Below are 9,585 nucleotides of genomic sequence, written 5' to 3'. Positions count from 1 at the left end.
AAATGCCATAATTATATACCAAATACGAAAAAAGGGATGAAACATGGTAATTGTATTGGTCTATTGACGCAAAATATAACTTTAGAAAAAAACTTGGTAAAATGGGTGTGACACCTGCCATATTAAGTAGAAGAAAATGAAAAAGTTTTGCAGGGCGAAATCAAAAGCCCTTCGAATTTTGGAGGAATACTGTTCGTGGTATTACATATATAAATAAATTAGCGGTACCCGACAGATGATGTTCTGGCTCACCCTGGTCCAAATTTTGGCCGATATCTCGAAAAGGCATCCACCTATAGAACTAAGGCCCACTCCCTTTTAAAGTACTAATTAACACCTTTCATTTGATACCCATATCGTACAAACAAATTCTAGAGTCACCCCTGGTCCACCCTTATGGCGATATCTCGAAAAGGCGTCCACCTATAGAACTAAGGCCCACGCCCTTTTAAAATACTCATTAACACCTTTCATTTGATACCCATGCTGTACAAACGCATTCTAGAGTCACCCTGGTCCACGTTTATGGCGATATCTCGAAAGGGCGTCCACCTATAGAACTAAGGCTCACTCCCTTTTAAAATACTCATTAACACCTTTCATTTCATACCCATATAGTACAAACAAATTCTAGAGTAACCCCTGGTCCACCTTTATGGGAATATCTCGAAAAGGCGTCCACATATAGAACTAATTCCCACGTCCTCTTAGAATACTCATTAACACCTTTCATTTGAAACCCATATCGTACAAACAAATTCTAGAGTCACGCCTGGTCCACTTTTATGGCGATATCCCTAAATGGCGTCCATCTATAGAACTATGGCCCACTTCCTCTTAAAATAATCTTTAATACCTTCCATTTGATACACATGTCATACAAACACATTCCAGGGTTACCCTAGGTTCTTTTTACAACATGGTGATTTTCCCTTACTTTGTCTCCACAGCTCTCAACTGAGTATGTAATGTTCGGTTAAACCCGAACTTAGCCTTCCTTACTTGTTTTTACCGATTTTTGGCCACGTGCGGTAAAAAAATGGAATATGTATTATAACTTAATAGTTTAAAAGAAATTTTTTGTGCGCATTGTCATGTCCAAAAGTCATCAATAAGTGACCAAATGTTTGAAGGAAAGTTGCATGTACCATATAAATAAATGAAAAGCATTTTCGTGATTAAAATTTGCTACCAAGTAACCACAAATATAGCCAATAAAAAATATGCATATATTAAAATTGTCTGGCTGCGATTTAGTCATCACTTGCACTATTTTGTCTGTAATATACAACTTGCTTCTCTTAAGTTTATTTGCTTGTGGCTTTAATATGGAAAAGAAAATTTTATTGCTTTTTTATTACTTTTTGAAGGGCCGATTTTTGATGATTTGTGACTAATCACCCAGTGTGCTATTATTTACGATCTTTGCTTCTTTTGCGAGTTAAGCTTAAAAGAAATATACATCCGTAGTGAAGATGTTTGATTCTGCAATAGTTTGCACTGATTTCAGGTTTTGCTTACATGTGTAATAGGCAGAGCAGGTTTAGCTTCCATCCGTCAAGGCTGATGCATATGCTTCCACAAATTCCATAATATTCACTTCGAAATCCAACTGAAAATCACATGCACCACAAATGGCGACTTTAAACTGTAGGCGAAAGGGAAGCTCTGAAACTGAAGGTGCTGAAATTTCCATCATTTGTCGATTAGAGCTCGTGGGCTCTCGCCTTTTGCATTTTGTCGTGGGCTATTCAAATCAAAATTAAACTTGCCAATAAAAAAAAGAAATACTTTGCGCGATTAGCCACCGAGAAGATTTAGGCCTATTATTCTCTTCCAATTTGCGTCGTGCTCCTTTTAGTTTTCTCCAGAAATTGGCGGAACGGGATTTACATGCTATATGCCAATTCCGTACGGCATCTGCAAAACAGATCAAGAAGCTTTTCATGACAGAAATACACTCGTAGTGTTTGTAAAATCACTTCCGAAGGGCGAACCGATTAGAAAAACATTGCTTAGCCTATCTCCAAGGTGCCCGGCTATGTGACCGAGCTGTATAGAGAATTGCGTCATCGCCATTCCGTCTCAAAGTAGGGCGGCGGGATGTTGGCGACCAAGAACTGCCAACCCCCTAATCCAGGGGGCTACGCTGACCGTGCATATTGACTTATTTGCATTTAGCTGTCTTCTAACCTCGGAAAGTAACGATGGCTTTACTTAATTAACAGAGGCTACTGTGACAGACGGGGTTTAAGATCCCCGAACCGGCCTTGTTGGGCAGGTGGTTGTACAAGAAAAATTAACAATTCAATAGATTATTTTAATGAGGAAGATGAGAAAGGGGGAACGGAGTAGTAAGCTAAGGAATACTAAAAAGTACAAGCGCTGCTTGAACTCGATGAGCGAATGTGGTGAAGATTCAGCTGCGTGATGAATCAGCAGGTGAATCCCAACGGAGAAGTGGGTAGAGAAGGGTGCCGAGCAGCGCTAAGAAATGTCCAATGCTTGGGAGCATTGCTCAACCAAAGAGACCTGGAAAGTAATCCCTGGGTAGCAATGGGAGGAACGCAGTTCTAAAATTTTGCTGCGAGCAACTCTCTGTACTGCAACCGGTACGGGAAGGAAAAAGCTTCGACGAGCGAGAAAAGGCTTTGAGTAAGTGGCGAGGAGATTAGCCAAAGGGAGGTAATGCTTAGGCTCCAGCTTTGTCCAAGGGACCAGTGGGAGTTAACACTAAGACTCCGGAGGTTATCCGAAGGATGTTGTGGCGATTAGAACTGATTAGTTGATCAAAGCAGTCCTATCGGATATAGGTATTTTTAATGCTCAAAGTGAAGTGGGAAGAATCAAATAAGGCATTTCTAACCTTTGATAGGGCGGGATGGTACAATGGTCTAAAGATGAAACCGTGCGACAGCATCGCGAGCTTGAGGCTGCTCCTAATCTTCAAAGACAAGTCCGGAACGTGTAGGTTGTGGTGGTAGGTAGAGCAAAAATCCTCACGATACCAAATGCCAAGGTATAGATACCAGACGTGATGAAGATGGAGGATACGCTGCGCTTTATGCGGATTCAGAATCCGAATATATCGACACAGGATTGGAAGATACTTAAGGTCGGCCTATGGAGGGGGGTCAGCATTAAATCTTCTAAATAAACAAGCAGGCGGGGAAAAATAGCGGCGGGTGAAATGAAGGCCTTTGCTTAACATACCGGATTGGCTGCACACCTTAGGCCCTTATTAATCTGTTACATCACAATGACTTTACTAAGTTCAACTGAATGAAATCCTCCCAGCTTTCTGGGGACCACACAAACACTTTTATATTACAATCGCAGAAAGGCACGAATCGGTCGACTTTTAGTTCTGACCTTGAGTTTATGGCCATCTTTACACACAGTGGCACTTACTTAAAACATTTTGTAGCATCATTTGAGTGGCATTATAAGCCAAAAGGAGCCGTGTATTAGCTGCTATCTAAAAATGTTATACTCATGGCGATTTACTTTGATATTGAAGCAGGTATAAAGGTCGTACAGGGCAGAAAAACTTTGTGTAAAGTATCAATAGACTTTAGACCGTCGTTTAACGTGCAGGTGCGCAGGTTACAGTGATGCACCTGGAAACTGTGCTGGCGACGAACCAGCGAGGAAAGCAGAAAACTAATAACATATTTAAACTGGACCCTACATGTGTGAAGTCTGCTTGAACGGATTCCAGGGCTACCTGGGTGGACATTTAAGTCTTCACACCGTAGTCATCTAACGCTGTTAAATATACCTTCTCACATATTCTCATATAAAGCTACCAAATATGCTTGGGTACAAAATTTGGAATCAATTTAAACATTTATAAATTTTGGTATACTGGGTGATATATACTTAGGTTAAAAAAAATTTACATTAAAATATTGTCGTTAGTACGCGCGTTAAATATAAATCAAGTTCTTGCCTTCATTCAATGTACTGCATTGGGTTTTCAAAATATGCGTATATAAGTAGCGGTGTATGGGCATTTATTAGCTTTACTTATTTCAACTTGAGCATTACCTTAAGCAATCATACATACATATGTACACATTTTTCTTTTACTACGACGCTTCGGGCTGACGTAGATTTTTTTTTATCTTGGACGTTAGGTTGCACTGCCCTCAAGTAGCCAATGAAATTAGGCTAGTCCTGTTCATGTACGCACACCCCGCAATACCTCCTTGAGGCATAACGTCATGGAAGGTAAGGTGCTTTAGTTACTGATGCTTCTCATGCGCATTTCTCTGCGCCTCCTTGCGGCATGCATCAATCGCGTCATCGCTAGAAACGAAATTTTACTGACAGCAGTCCAACAATTTATTTCTCTGCACATTAGGAGAACCAAATTCCCAACGGTAGGCTTCTCCCCAAAAACTATGTGTACAGAGAGTCTTTCGCCGTGAGAACGAGGGCAATGAAATTTTACGTGTTCTGGGCTTACCAATTCGGTGCGAAAATGTGGACAGAAAGGATCCTCCTCTATCCTACGCTTATGTAGATACCCCTTTGAAACCGCCGTGCTCACTCAATATCTGCTTGAGGTGCTAGTTTAGTTCCGTTCGTACCATTCTAGTATGTTCCGAACCAACATAAAAGTCCAGCGTCTTTCCTTCGATTCTTCCTACCTTTCTTGACACCTAGCTAATGTTCGTTAGCTTGCGCTTTTCTTGGCATCTTCAGATGGTCGGCTGATTCCAATGCCATACATATCGGTAATTTCACTTGACGGTAAATCCACTGCGACTTTTCGGTAATACGGTACGTTGCTAGTATATTTTGTTGGAACAATTTATATCCGCACCATAGTGGTGCTGCATATAATATTATCGAGCAGGTTATATTGGGTAAAAGCTGACGGGTAGCTGCGCCTGGGCCGCTGATCTTGGGCATTATTCGCGCTAGGGCTCCACTAACTCAAGAGATTTTCTCTCGACGCCGTACTTAATGACTTAGATATTTGAACCGACAGGTCCTCCGCATGTGTCCTTCGTATTGTCGCACCATTCCAAACAACATGAAATGTTTGTGGTTCAAAAAGGTGTTGTTTACATCTTCTTCTTTGTAGTTGATTGGCAGCTATCCCTGGTGAAGTTTCCACTAGCTCTAAGCTAATATCTTTGTGGTCGCTGAGTTTATGACGTTACTGATGTACCACTTTGCTCGCCTCGCTATTGCGCTACTAGAAAACGTAAGATCTATAACGGATCGTCTACTGCCAGTGTCGAAAATATATTTCCCCCGATCACCTAGAAGTTCTAGTCTCAGCTATGTAAAGCTTTCGAAAAGAACTCTATCTCTATCCTTAGTTCGACTACGACCCCATACAGTTGACCAAGCATTAAAGTCTTCACCTATTATAAGTGGTTACTTACCCTGTGCTTCTAAGCTCCCAAGAGTCATGCTTTCAAACTCCGTGCTAGTCATATTCTCAGGTGCATAGCAACTAAATATGTATATTCCTTTGATTTTCGCCCACGTGAATATAGTCGCGATCGGTGCCATCTTTTCCCGTGAAAGAAGTTTTCCTGGTATCCAAATTTAGGCTCTCCCAGCTGAGTTCGACAGTCAATCTTGCTTCTGAGTATATCAGTACGGTTCTGAAAGTACTGTTATATCAAATCCTCCTCTATTGTTTGGGATAAGAGGTCTTGAGACGCTTGGCAGTGGTATAGATTGAGTTGTAACAATCTCATGCCTATAGGCAATGAGCAATCACATTGCCCCCCATTGTGGGCTTCTTAACTGCCTCCCGGATGCTGTCCCCCACGTACCACATATTTCGGTAAATGTGAGCAGTTCACGGCCTTGTGGTACTCCTGACAGCATTTAATGCAAAGATTTGACCTATCTTTAAACCCTCATGACGACTGTGTTCATTCTTAATTCGCTTCTACAAATACATCAATATTTCATTAAAGATGTATGTATATATGTAAGTATGTATGTGTGTTTATTTTCCTGAATATACACATATCATAAACCCATAACCAAAAAACGGATGTCAACGCATAAAAATTTAAGAGGTATGTCTAAACATTTTCATGTCAATTAATTATTTTATTTATGTACATTGGTGAAAATGAAAAGCAAAAGCTAAGTGGTGCAATTTCTTTAATTTATTTTGGATTAAAAGTTAGCACTTGCCACTAACCAAATGGATATTTTGCTACCGTATTACACAGGCAAAAGGAAGTCGTAGGCTCATAAACACATCTTTGATTTACTTAATGGCTTTCAAATTAATTTCCGTCAAGGCCTTTGCTAAGTTATGCTAGCGAGCTGAGAAAGATTTGCATTCGAGTTGTATACCGAACGCAAAACTTATGTTGCAGGTTAACAGGTCGGGTTCGATCTACATCAAATTGCTGCACGTAAATTAATGGATCACTTAGTGCATTCATTGCACTTTAAGTATTGGTGTAAAGAGTTGTGGTTGGCAGTATACTGCTTGTAGGGAAGAGGGAATCCCGAGCTTACCAAGCGACTTTGTGATTATAAATTATTCATAGTAAATAGGTTGGTAAAATAAAATGAATTACGCAATCGTTTAGAACATTTATCAAAAACGGGGTCGCCACTCAGGAGTATTTTTTTCAGCAACAATTTGAGAAACATCATTTTCACCGTAGCCAAGAACCAATATCTTCTATATAGGTATCGATAAAGCAGATTCTCCCTGTATGTTGTCGATTGTTTGCTCCTACCGCAGGTTTCGGTTTCGAGACACTATTGTCAGTTATACAGATCGACCCCGCCTGTTACTAGCTATCTCAACCACCGGCCGCTACCGCTCCTACTAGCATACCTTATCTATTACTGCATGGCTAGTTCGACGGATGTCACCCAATAGCTGTTGAAATTGTTGCAAAGATGGTCCGGCATTTTGTATCTGTTGTGACCCCCGTCCAAATTGCCCATATGCTAATCAGTACTTACTTACTAGCTTAATTGGCGCTTAACCTTTTAAACGTTTATGGCAGTCCGACAAGGCGCGCCAGTCGCTTCTTATTTCGGTTAACTGACACCAATTGGTCGCACCAAGTGAATTTAAATCTGGTACTTCCATTGGGGTGGGGACAGCCCTCTTTCTCTGCTTTCGTAGGCGGGTTGCGATAAAAATATATACTTTATTAGTCTTTCGTTCGTGTAATATGACCCAGCAAGCGTAGCCGCCACGTTTTAATTCGCTTAACTATATGATTGATGTCCGCGTAATGTCTGTTGTTGTTTGTGTTAATGCTCGTTCCCAAATAAACGAAATCTTTTTTTTATGGAGCGCTTGTTCAGGCAGATGATATCAATGTCATCAGCATATGCTCCACAGTTCTGTAGCTAGTATGATTTTCTTCAGGATCAAATTAAAGAGATCGCACGATAAGGGGCCCCCTGTCTGAAACCTCTTTTAGCTTCGAAAGGCTTTGCAAGATTTTTCCCAATTCTGAAAGAGGTCATGGTGTTGCTCAACGTCATTCTGCACAGTCGTATAAGTTTTGCAGGGAAACCAAATTCAGACATAGCGACATATAGGAAACTCCTTTTCGTGCTGCCGAAGGCGGCTTTAAAATCGACGAATAGGTGATGTGTGTCGATTTTTTTCGCGGATTTTTTCCAAAATTTGGCGCATTGTAAAAATCTGAAGCCGCACTGATAAGGTCCAATCAGTCGATTAACGGTGGGCTTCAATCTGTCGCATAATACACTTCACAGGACGGTATATGCGATGTTAAGAAGAGCGATTTTCCGATAGTTGCCGCTGTTTTCTGGATCCACTTTCTTGTGGTTTAGGCATGAATTCATTCTACCATATTTTGAAAAGAAGTTGTTACATACGCCTTACCAATCCATTAACGCCTGCGACGTTCTGATTTTTAATCTGATTTTTTCTTTTTTGACTTCGTTATGATCGGGAGGACATTTATTCCATCATCATCGATTGCGGGATCGGATTCATCATTCCTATGCGGTACATCGCTATCTCCTTGCATTCACGCTCTGCTTTTTTTCCTGAAAAGGCGTCTTGCTTCCCTTTATGATACGAATACAGGCCACGCGAGAGTTGAGCTTATGGCAGGAGCACTCAAAGCCAGACCCAATCGTAAAGCGGGAAGAGTTTCAAAAGCATTTATTCCATAAATTCAACGGCGATAAAGCCGGAAGGTACGCTGAAAGAAAGATACTTCTTTTATTTGGGAACCAGCATTAACACAAACAACAACATCAGCTCTGAAATTCAGCAGAAAATCACTCTTGCCAATAAATGCTAATTTGAACTAGGTAGGCAATTGAAAAGTAGAGCCTTCGCTCGGCAAACGAAAATCATGCCCTACAAGTCACTTAGCGTACCCGTCCTGCTATATAGTTCAGAAGGTTGAACCATGACAACATCAGATGAAGCGGCTCGGGGATTGTTCTAGAGAAAAGTTCTTTGAAAGATTTATGAACCTCTACGCGCTGGCGACGTGAAGTATCGAAAAATATTTATTGATAAGCTGTACGAGCTTTATGCAGACATCAACATAATTCAGCTAGTTAAAATGCAGCGGATACGGTGGCTGGCCTTGTTGTGCGTATTGAAGACGACGCTTCGGCTAAGAAAGAATATATTTTTATAGAAACCCGCCGACCCAGTTGGAGAACGATTTAAATTCCTTTGGTGTGACCAATTGGCGCCAGTTAGAAGAGCGAAGAAGCAACTGGCGCGCTTTATTGGATGACTATAACCGTTTAAACGGTTAAGCACCAATTGAGTAAGCTAGTAATTGCCTTAACGATGAAATTAATAAAAAAAATGTATTGGGTATATATAATTTAATTAAACGTCATATCTGGTCTATTTTAATTGTATAAATTTATTCAGGCCTGTTCTGAATTCCGATTCCGATCAATTTTTTCGGAATCGAAATGGATTGGTGTTCTCAATTTCGATTCCGACCAAAAATTATCGGTTTGAAAAGTATTGCCTCTGAGCAGTCGGAATGAAAATTAATTGACAGATTATACACAAATGTTGCGATATTTGTCTTTCAAATAATTTTTTTTAATTCTTCATTTTATTTGGAAGAGTTGTGTGTATTTTTTGTTTAAATTTGAGTTAAGTTGGCATAATAAATCTTTCTTTAAAAACTTCTGTCAAGAAATCTATTAGGCAAACAAATCGATGCTGATCGAAATGAAGTCGACCTGTTCTGAATTCCGATCCAGCGCATTTTTACGATTCGCACGCACAATAGCACATCTTTTTGCATCTGCGCATCCAAAAACCATATCTGCAGGCATTTTTTAATTAAAATAAAATTTTATGATACTTAAACCAAAACACATAAACAAAAACAGCTGATTAAACTGGTTACCGAATCGGAATGAAAACGATTCGAAATCGACTTTGAATCGATTTTTTACAATCGGAATTGAGAACACCAAATAGAAACCGAGTCGAAATCAATGTCGTTTTACTTTTCATTCCGAGTCGGAATTCAGAACAGGCCTGATTATTGTTTTCTCACTAGCGGGCATGCTCTGTACTCGCAGTAACTCAAAAATTAGATCAACATAATG

This window comes from Eurosta solidaginis, chromosome 1 (assembly GCF_040869045.1).
Source record: "Eurosta solidaginis isolate ZX-2024a chromosome 1, ASM4086904v1, whole genome shotgun sequence".
Classification (NCBI taxonomy): Eukaryota; Metazoa; Arthropoda; class Insecta; order Diptera; family Tephritidae; genus Eurosta; species Eurosta solidaginis.
This window is presented reverse-complemented; position numbering follows the sequence as displayed.